The sequence below is a fragment of the Lissotriton vulgaris genome, chromosome 3_1 (genome assembly GCF_964263255.1).
Source record: "Lissotriton vulgaris chromosome 3_1, aLisVul1.2, whole genome shotgun sequence".
NCBI lineage: Eukaryota > Metazoa > Chordata > Amphibia > Caudata > Salamandridae > Lissotriton > Lissotriton vulgaris.
In genome coordinates, this window is record NC_141689.1 from 403,777,422 (window position 1) to 403,788,729 (window position 11,308).

At 47.4% G+C, this 11,308-nt stretch overlaps 1 pseudogene; it reads right to left on the reverse strand.

Annotated features, from left to right (window-relative positions):
- Positions 1-1,798: 1,798 nt before the first annotated feature.
- On the reverse strand, positions 1,799-11,003 carry LOC147726510 (putative tRNA(His) guanylyltransferase; annotated as a pseudogene).
- Positions 11,004-11,308: the final 305 nt, after the last annotated feature.

Genomic DNA, 11,308 nt, shown 5'->3' on the forward strand with positions numbered 1-11,308 from the left:
TAAACTCTAGAAATAGGGAGATGGAGAGCCCTGAACTGGGGTGATTGGTGTATGGAGAGAAGGTCATAACTGGTCCAGATTTTTAACAGGGGTATATTGGGGCAGATTTACAATAACTGGCGCATCCCCAGGGATGCGCCAGTTATTGTGCGCCGCAGCTCCGCCACCCATGGTGCGCCGCATTTACAACGCGGCGCACCATGGGGCAAAAACGGCACAGATGCGTGACGCATCTGTGCCGTAAATGTGACGCATTGCTGGAGTTGCGTCGCAAGCGCGACGCAGCTCCAGCAAGGCTCGGTGGTGCCCTATCTGTCCAATGCTGCATCAAGCCTTACGCCTGCTTCAAGCAGGCGCAGGGTTTTGACGCAGCATTGGCCTAAAAGTGACTGAGTGAAATCTTGTAGATTTCACTCAGCCACTTTTGCGAGGCGCACCTGCCCCGGAACGTCCACCCTGCGCCCGAGCCCCCACATGTGGCGCAGGGCTTTACAACGTGACGCATCTGCCTAGATGCGTCACGTGTAAATGGGTTGTAGGGATGCGCCACGTTTACGCCGCTGTTGCGTGACGCAACGGCGGCGCAAGTCCGACATAAATCTGCCCCAAAGAGGCAGATTTACGTTGCCTGACGCATCTCTGCAAATCGGCAGAGATGCGCCAGGAAAGATACGGCACGCAAGTTCATCCTTGCGCCACCCATGATGCGGCGCACCATGGCGCAGGAATGAACAGATGCGTGTCGCATCTTGGGCGTAAAGTTGGCGCAGTGCTGTAGTTGTGTTGCGTGCGGCACGCAACTCCAGCACTTTTCCAACTTGCCCTATCTTTAAGGTGATGCGTCAAGCCTTACGCCTGCTTCAAGCAGGCGCAGGGTTTTGACGCATCAGCGTTGGGAAAGTGACTCAGTGAAATCTTGTAGATTTTGCTGAGTCACTTTTCAGGGGCGTTCCTGCGACGGAACGCCCCCCCCTGTACCGGAACGCCTACATGAAACCAGATGCAGGTTTCATGTGGCGCAGGGCCTTACACCATGACGCATCTCCATAGATGCGTCACGTTGTAAATGCCTCGTAGGGATGCGCCACGTTTACGCCACCTTGTGTGACGCAACAGCGGCGTAAACGTGGCGCACGGGGCTTGTAAATCTGCCCCAAAGTATTTAACAAGCATCAACAAAGCCAATAGGTCTCGCATAAGTGAGCTCTATTGGCTTTAACAATGTTTTTATCCATGCTGTACAGAGGCGTAGTGGTGGGGGGGCGGCGTTATGGGGTGTAGCATGGTCGAAAGTGAAAAAAAGTGCTACAACGCGGCCAGTTAATCTTTAGTCTGCTCGACCTTTATAGGTTAACCACCTAGCCCTGTAGGTTTACAAGACACACTTAGTAATGGCCTTGCTAATGTATAAAAATAGGCTTTCTACATAGCAAAACATTTTTCCTTGCCATATGGCACGTTAATGGTTGTAAAACAGTAGCCTAACTGAGACACAATTGCACTGTGGCGCTGGATGACAGTATCACAGTGCAGTGTTATAACACTAGCAAAAAAAGCAAGCAGTAGCATAACCAATAGGTCTCGCCTTTGGGACCTTATAAGTGTTTAGCTATGCAATACTTGATGTTGTTGCACCGAGGATATTGTGCTCGATAACTAAACACTTATAAGGTCCCAAAGGCGAGACCTATTGGCTATGCCAATGCTTGTTGTATTGTATAAGCAGTGTAAATCTGACAATAGAGTCTTTCAGTACTGGCTCGGGTTAACTAGGGTTTTGCAAAAAATTACAATCTCTTTAACGACACTTGCTCTCAGGCGTACGTCCTAGAGCCCTGGCTGATCCAGTTGCTTTTTTCCACAGCAGGAGAGTTCCTTTCCGATACAATAAGGGCTTATTGTTATAATTAATATTTATTTTGAGAGTTTTATACAGCGCGAACAAGATCCTAGCGGATATCAGAGCGCTATACAAACAATAAATCTTAGTTATACATCAAATAAGCACAGATCAACACAAGTGAATAAAACATGTAGTCATAGCAACATAGCTAGATTTAACGTCAAGAGTTGTCTTGTGGATGGGAGCGCAAGTGCGTCTTGCATCAGGGTTGCAGCAAGTCCTACTCAAGTGTATTTGGCCATGAGGATGGCTTTAACTTCCTTTGTAAAATAGGTAGTGGACGGGTTAAGTCTGGTTTCTAGTGGTAGGGCGTTCCAAATTCTGGGTGCCATCCCAGAGAAAGATCTGTCATAAGTTTTTTTCTTATGGAATTTTTGTGGTGTCAGTAGTAGTTTTTCCGCATTTCTAGAGGTTCTGGAACCACCTGAGATCGTCAATTTCTGTGCCAGGTAACTGGGAGTCTAAAGATGCATGGCTCTGTGCGTCATGCACGCAATTTTCAGCAGGATCGTCGCCTCTAGGGGTAGCCAGTTCAGGGATTGAAGGTCCGGAGAGATGTGGGAGCTACGTTTAGATCCAGTTATGAGTCTTGCTGCGGCATTGATTGAGGCTCTCAGAGGTGCAGTAGTTGCCTTGGGTAAGCCACAGAGAGAGACACATCCGTATTCCACTCTGGGTATAACCAGAGCTTGTACTGCCTGCTTGAAGTCATTGTGTGGTAGGAAGGGTTTCAGTTTCCTCTTTGTGTTTATCTGGAAGTTGGCTCCCTTTGTAGCAGTACTGATATGTTTTTGCATGTTGAGATTACTGTCTAACATTATTCCTAGTGAATTTGCTGAGTCCACAATGACAGGTTGAATGTTGAACGCCGTAATTTGTTTGATCCAATCTTGCATTTTCGGGATTTGAGCCGGTTGAGCAATTAGTAGAAATTCGGTCTTTATGGCATTCAGTTTCAGGTGATTTTCTGCCAGCCAAGTTTGAGTATTCCTACGAGCTGTATTTAGTAGTTTTATGTCCTCTAGGGAATGAATCTTGAGGTATAGTTGTGTGTCATCTGTGTACATGTGAAATTGCACGTTAGATGTTTGTACAATTTCGGTGAGGGGTTCCAGGAAGAGATTAAACAGTGTTGCGGATAGTGCCTTGCGGTACACCCAGGGATACTGGGACGGGCTTGGACAGGGTGTTATTGACTTTGAATTGTTGTGTCCGATTTTGGAGAAATGAAGTGAACCAGCTGAGCACTGCCCCAGATATGCCCATTCTGTGTTTCAGGAGGTCTAGCAGGTTCTCATGCTTGACCGTATCAAACGCAGAGGAGAGGTCAAGTAGGATGAGTAGGCAGGATCTGTTTTGGTCAGTAAACAGAATCTCGGGGCATAATATCAAGAAACGGCGTTAAAATTATTGCAGTTTTAGTGGCAGGAAACTGCAGTTAAAGCGGCGATAATGTGCTTGATAATATGCCCTTCTGAATTCCCATAGAAGCCCATGTTCTGGTGCCCCCTCTTTTTTATCGGCAGCAACTGTACCGTGGAACGAGAAGAGACAAACATGAGATCTGCAGTGTGCCCCAAACTGTAAATAAGTGCTCAGTAAAAAAACAAATGCACAGTGTACTGTCAATGACGGTTACAAATAAATGTCTTGCCTTCTTCATCACATCCTGGTTTCAGTAATTGTCTCAGGTGGATTACAATGCTACATTGTGTGCGTAAGCCTCCAGATACAACATTAAAGCTCTTTGCGGTGCCTTGGTGCCAGGTCTGCATTATCGCTCAAATACCCAACAGAACAAATGAAGGCTGAGGACCCAGGCTGAATGGCATCAGACTGTTCTGCCTCCTGTGTTCTAAAGAAATAGACAGTGCCATTAACTTGGGGGGCGCTGGGCTCTTGAGTGGGAGACTGCCTCTGGGTGACAGCACAGGAGTGAAGATGACGCATCAAGACGCACTGCTGGGACTTGTTGCCAAGGATCCCTACTGCAATTAGGAGAACCCTGTTGAATAAATCGAACCAAAATGTGGGCAACATTGCTGCATTCTTTGTACAGAATATTTCTGCCACTGACACCACTAAGCCCTGCACTTCGCCATGGAGAATGCCAGGTTCTACCCGCCACCAATGCAACGCAAGATCCTGCTGTGTTTAGGAATGACATCTCGTAAGCACCAAAAGTGGGAGAGGCATTAGATCCCAGGCAGAGTATCATAGGGTTTAAGTCCCACACAAGAAGACTGAGATGACAGCAAGACATACCCTGCCACCGTATCTGTATGCTGATGACATCTAGTCTACCTTCGTCCTGAAAAGATGCATTGCCAATGCAGAGTGCCAGCAGTCGCTGGTGAATAAACACATTAAAAGCACTAATTGTTATAGACTGCAGGCAATCATTCCACAATACAGTTCCTTATCCGCAACCTCTCCTGCGCTTGCACTGGTGTCAGACCTCCTCCATGGACGAGCTACAAGAAAGCTGTGTTATACAGGTTGGTAATGTGGCCTGAGGAAGAAATGCAAGTAAATGTTCAATGTCTGTTGAAAAAGACGTTATTCCTTCTGAGTGCTACCTACTCCGATTCCAACTTACACAGAATGCAAGATACCGTAATTTACATCGAAAGCAAATAAAGACAGTCATCCACAACCAATCTTGTTACTCCTTCTTCCCCAGCCCCCAGAAATGTTGTAGCCTCTACCCCTCTCCTACTATCTTACACTAGTGCCCGATCCCCTCTCTTAAAAGGGCCCCCTCTCCTCGAGTTTCCGGTCATCCGTGCCCACTGATCTCTTTCGGCATCATCAACCACTCTTTACTGGTCAGTGTGACCTTACTGACACTTCCCAATAGTCTCCTTGTCAAGGTCAACTCACAGCTGCTGACAGTAGCCCTGTTGGCGTTCCCACGGTTCCCATGTGGCTTACAATCTGCTTGTCCCCAGCTGAGGTAGTCCTTCAGGTTTATGGTCACTCAGATATAGCACAGCTCGGCCATCAAATCCCGGTGGGTAGAGGAGGGGCTTCTCAGCAAAGTAATCTTTCCAGTAGAAGACAAAACTTGATGCAAACTGGGAGGCCACGTGACTCATAAATTTACTGATGGGTAGAGGGGAACGCAAATAGATAACAGATGATTACGAGTGGGAAAGGGGAGGAGATATAGCATTAGAAAGCAGCATCACAGAAATACACTATTTAAATAGTACACTAAGTATCACAGTGACAGGGCAAGGGAGAGCATTATAAACCTTCACTTCTATTTTTCCACTTCAAGCACTGGAAATAGCAGAAGAATTTCCATAAAACTGGGAGAAAGAAAAAAGAAGTACGGAAGGAGCTAGGGATGGGAGAGAGAACACATACTAACAATCTGAAAAAATTGTACTACCGCTTTTCAGACTTGGTCTTACTTAAAGACTCTAAACTGCGGAGACACAAAGAAGCCCACACATACTATCTATGAGCTCAGACCTATGTCTCTGAACGAGGAAATAATTGTGTGCAGTCAGTTAAAATACCTTTGTGGCTATATGTGTTTCACACTATTAGTTATTTCAAAACTGCAACAGAGAAATATAGGCAAGCTGTGGTAGGCAAAAACAACGCAATGACTTTTGACTCAAAATTAAAGCTCACGAGTCTGCCATCCAGCTTATTTACTGCAGGTTTCATGTCACTTTTTTTCTGTAACAGGTGAGAAAACCACACCTAGTTGCACGCATAATTTACTATTCCATCTCGAGTTACTGCATGCTAGGAGGAAGAGGGTGCAGGCACTTCTAGGTCACTGGGCATGCACGCTCAAAAAGGAAGGACAATGTTTTTCAAAAGCTACGGAAAATTGGCAACACATCAGTTTTCTTCCTTCTTGCTGCAGTTCCACCTTACTCACCTGCCCAGACTCCTTAACCAATTTGATTTCTTGTGGAAGACAAAGCTTTATTTGTCACTCTGGCCATACGCAAGCAAAATGTCCTCCAGCTCCTGCATTACATTCTGTGCACAGCGGTTCATCAAGTGCAGGGCCCATGCATCATTGGGCTTGGAGAAGTTGTGTTGCTCAGAAAACCTGCACAGAAAACAAATATCAGGTTTACGAACAGGCATGGTTGTATTGTGAAAAACTAATATCGGTCATTGAAAAGCAAAAACACACAAAGCGTTTCCCTTGGAGGAGCGAGCCAGGGGTACCATGTGTTTGCAAGTTAATTACAAACATATGGTGTCAAGCTTGCTCCCGCAAGGGAATCGCCAAACATGCACGCGTTGCCATTGAATGCAATGCAACACGTGTACGTTTTTGGGACAAAAACCGTAGCGGTTGCTACAGGTCTTTTTCCTATGCAGCACATGTGTGCTGCGTAGGCGAGACCTAATCAGACATAAAAATTCTGCAGTGACCACAGAGAACAAGGTGAAGGGCTCCATGTGACCATTCGATTCCTAAGGTTGAATAGATTATTCAATCACTTGAAGTTTCACTTCTCAGGCTATACAACAAGGAAGGAATGTTGAATCTACAGTGGAATTTGTCTATTCCTTTCTATGTCTCTGCACTTATCAATAAATAACTGTCAAACTCCACGCTAGCCACCAACCCTGTCCTTTGTAAACTTTTCTATAAAAGCCCCCCCTTGTGAGAACACTATCCCTAATCTATTCCATATGCACCCAAAAAGATGAACAGTACCATTTGGCCAACCAACTTACATGGCCCATTTTGCCACCTTTGTCAACTATCTGCCCTCTTCAATTAACAGAACTGACTATATAGCAAAGGGGCAAGTGGCTAATGGAAAGTTTACTTCTCCAAGCCAGTGACCATCCATCCATGCTTAACTTCACTGGATTGAGAAGGAAGGTGTCACTTGCAACCTGGGAGCTGTCATGGGGCCGCCTGCAGATTCCGGGCTTGTGTGGACATGGCCCATGTCTTTTCAGTTCACTCAGGAATTAGGGAATCACATGTCCCAGTGCCAAGACTCTTAGGCTATAGCCTGGCACAATGCCTGAGATTCCATTTGTGCCTGTCACCCCTTCCGTTTGACTCCTACAAGTTAGCTTAACTAGCGTGAGCCTTTTGACAGTGGACTTTCATTTGCAAACTCACTGAGCATGCAACATTGCTTGTGCGAACCGCACCTGCCTGTACTGGGGCAATTGGCACAGGGGTCACGCTACATGACCGCACATTGTGGTCGGTTTTGTTTGGGCTGCAACACATTTATTTAATTGAGTCTCAGGTACCCTCTCACACCAAAATGGATTGGGCTGCAACACTGTGTTTTCAGGATTTTCTAAGCAAACTTTCACTTTTACACCTAGTCAAATCAAGTCAAGTCAAGATTTATATAGCGCACTACATACCCAGAGGGTCTCAAGGTGCTTGAGGAAGGGGGGGAGGTTTACTTATCGAATATCCAGGTTTTAAGCTGTTTTCTGAAGGCTAGGTGGTTTTGAGTAAGGCGTAGGTGGGTGGGAAGGGAATTCCAGGTTTTGGCCGCTAAGTAGGAGAAGGATCTTCCCCCCATGGTGGCTTTGTGGATGCGCTGCACTTCGGCGAGGGCTTGGTTGGACGAACGCAGCTGGCGAGTGGGGGTGTAAAAGAAAAGGCGCGTGTTGAGACAATCAGGTCCAAGTTCATATAGGGCTTTGTGTGCGAGGGTGAGGAGACGGAACGTTATCCTCTTGTTGACGGGGAGCCTGTGAAGGTCTTTCAGGTGAATGGAAATGTGGTCTGTGCGGGGGATGTCTAGTATGAGTCTGGCTGAAGCATTTTGGATGCGTTGGAGTTTTTTCTGCAGTTTTGCGGTGGTACCGGCGTAGAGGGTATTTCCGTAGTCCAGACGGCTAGTAACTAGTGCGTGGGTGACCGTTTTTCTTGTTTCTGTGGGGATCCAGCGAAATGGTTTTTTGAGCATGCGTAGGATGTTGAAGGATGATGATGAGACGGCGTTGACTTGTCTGGTCATCGAGAGTGAGGAGTCCAGGATGATGCCCAAGTTCCGTGTGTGGTCCGTCGGTATGGGGGCTTTTCCTAGTGCCGTTGGCCACCAAGAGTCGTCCCAGGCGGAGGGGGGTGCGCCTAAGATAAGGACTTCCGTTTTGTCCGAGTTCAGTTTTAGACGGCTTTGCTTCATCCTCTCGGCTACTTCTTTCATCCCTTCATGTAGGTTGGTTTTGGCGGAGATTGGGTCTTTGGTTCGTGAGAGGATCAGCTGAGTGTCATCAGCGTAGGAGATGATGTTGAGGTTGTGTTGACGTGCGATGGTTGCGAGGGGGCTCATGTAGACGTTGAAGAGGGTGGGGCTGAGTGATGATCCTTGTGGGATGCCGCAGATGACTTCGGTGGCCTCTGACTTAAAAGGGGGGAGGCGGACTCTCTGAGTTCTTCCAGCGAGGAACGAGATGATCCAGTCTAATGCTTTTCCTTGAATTCCGATGTTTCTGAGGCGTTGTATCAGGGTGCTATGGCAGACTGTGTCGAAGGCTGCAGAGAGGTCAAGGAGGATGAGGGCGACTGTGTCTCCGTTGTCCAGTAGTGTTCGAATGTCGTCTGTTGCTGGGATGAGGGCGGTCTCGGTGCTGTGTTTGGCTCGGAATCCAGACTGTGAGGAGTCGAGTGATTTGTTGTTTTTTTTTGAAGGAATACATCATAAACTATATCTCATCCATTGAAGAAGACAATGCAGATGACCTTCGACATTCAAGTCAAAAAAAGAAACTACTGCATGGCCTGGGCCATGATGGGTTGGACTTTGGGGTTGGAGAGCCAATGGGTTACTGGAGATCCTCCGTCAAAGGATGTTATCATGATTGTCAAAAAACAGAACTATCCAAAAGATGTGTCAGAGTTACGGCAAACAACTTTCCTGATGCCACAGTGGCTGCGGCTATCTATTGAGCCTCTGCAAGTTCTTTCAAAACTGAGAATAGGAATTTGAAGTCCTCTTGGAAGAGTTCTGTAAAAAGAAGTCAAAGTAACACGATTGAAGCTGATGTGTCCAGGTTACAATGAATTTGCTAATAAAGATCATCTATCTAGAGACAAAAAATGTAGCACCATTAAGTCTGAATGCTCTTATTGTGGCATTATTGGTCATTTTGCTAGAGTATGTAAGAAACAGAGAGTAAATTGAACTGTAAAATATTTTACTGAGAACCCTGATTTCGGATGAGTTGTCAGTAAATGCTGAGGGTACATCAAGCACTGATTACTCAGTACAAGATATAGACATGAGGCTTAAAAGCAAGCCTTCATGCCTGATGCAAATAGGGGTTTAAGATAATGATTCTGGAGGAATCTGGGTCTCCTTACACAATTATTGAGCATTCTGTATGAGAGGGCAAGTTTGCTAATGATGTGACTCCTTCTAGTATCCACCCTGTAACCTACACTGAAGAGGAAATGCCCATGGACCTTTAAGTTTAAGTGTAAAAAAACTGTAAGGAAGCTATATGTGGTGGAAAATGGGCCTCCAGTTTTAGAGTGGGTTAAACACAGAGGTTTGGGAATTGCTCTGGGTCCTAACAGCAAGGATCAAGTGTTGTTGTTGGGAGATCTAATGCTACATATGACTGCTGTCATCCTTCTGATGTGGATACATGATTATTTCGCTAGAGAGAGCAACACGAGAGAGAGTGTTTCCGCAGAGGAGCAGAGGAGCAGGAGCAGGCGAGAGGCGAGAGGCGAGAGGCGAGAGGCGGAGTGTGGCGGAGAGCGTCGGAGAGCTGCGGCGGCGGCGGCGGCGGTGAACAGCGGGAGGTGAGAGGCGGCGTTCCTTTTGCCGAGCCGTGGCTGGAGCTGAGTGCAAGCTGCCACGAGCCAACCCCAAACTGCTAACAAACTGCTCGCAAAACGCCACCAAGCAGCGTAGCAGCGGAGCGAACTGAGTCTCGGAGCGCCGCGGCTCCGCTGTAGTAAAAGCCGCCAAGCTCTAAGCCATCGAGCCACGGTGCAAACGGCATCTCGGGGCACTGCGGCTCCGCTGAAGTAAGTGCCACAAAAGCCGCCGAGCATTCAGCTGCCGCCAGCTGGGGGTCGAGGTGCGAGAGCTGTGACAAGGCACACGGGCAGTGCAAGTAGTCAGAGCTGACGGAGCAGACAGAGCCGGCGCGGCACGGTAGAACCAACGCAAGGCGCGGCAGCGGCAGAGGGGAAACAATAGTGGCAGAGGGCTTTAAACAGCAGGAAAGCCCCCCAAGCCCCTTGAGTCTAAGAGGGGGTTATAAAGGCACGGCATCAATAAAGAACTTTTCCAGGACACCAAGGAAAACCAAGGAAAACCAGAAAGCCCTCTGAGCCCCTTTTGAGACTAAGAGGGGGATTCAGTAAAAGCTGAAGCAGCGGATTGGCACTAGACAAGCGGCTCTAGACGTATCTTTGAGAAAACGTACTTCTCAGGAAAAATCAATGTAAAAGCGTCTCCCAAGAGGCTCAAGGCACTGAGGACATCAAGCCGGGGGAGCCCGGGGCAACCTTGCAGCCGTTATATCACCAACTCATTCCCTTGACTTTGAAGACTGAAGCTCGAGGAAGGACCTGACCTCCCCCAATCAACAAGGCGGAACAGCAGAGTATAATCTTGGGTCACGAGCTGGTTTTTCTGAGTAAGGGGCAGAAAGGAGGCGGAGGTGTCGCGCAGGATCCTGAAACTTATAGCATCAACCTGGAGAAACCCTGAGAAACCTCGAGAGATCAGAGAGCCGAGACAAAGACAGAGCCAGCACAAGAGGCAGAGGCAAAGTGCCACCCCCCTGGACTCAATCAAGAAACAAGTAAGGAGTGGTAAAGGAACAGGGTTCAAGGGTCTAAGGGGACAGAAGAATTGAGAGGGGCGGCAGTAATCACTGGCACTTGTTTTGGTACTAGCCCAGCCAACCGAGTCTTGGCACCAGAGCAAAGGGGGTGGAGAGTGATACCTATGAGAAAGGTATATTTTGACGGACTAATAAGAAATAACAAGTCACAAAGGCGGGTTGAGTAAGCGGAATCAGCCATTCAAACGGAGTCCATTTGCAGTAACATAGAAACAAATTCTTACACTCCTTACCAAAAAGCTATTTTTCCAACCATCCAATCCCCGTTCATACTCCCAAGGTTATTCCCCCGACGGCAGCTGTCGCGCAGGCGGCAGACGGGCTTGGGGATTCCAGGGAAAGACAACGTAGGAGAGGAGCAGGAAAAGGCAAAATTCCGGAAAATTTGTCAAACATGCGGTCAGGAAAAATTCGACAAACTCGAATACAGAAAGCAAAAAGAAGGATGACAGTAAAAGAGAAGAAAGATGAAGGGAATAAAAGTAATACAGAAGAGTCAACCAGGAATAAACATTCTGACCAGGCACCTACACACATGGCGGAACCCTTCAAGTTCGGAGGCGAAATGTTGAAACA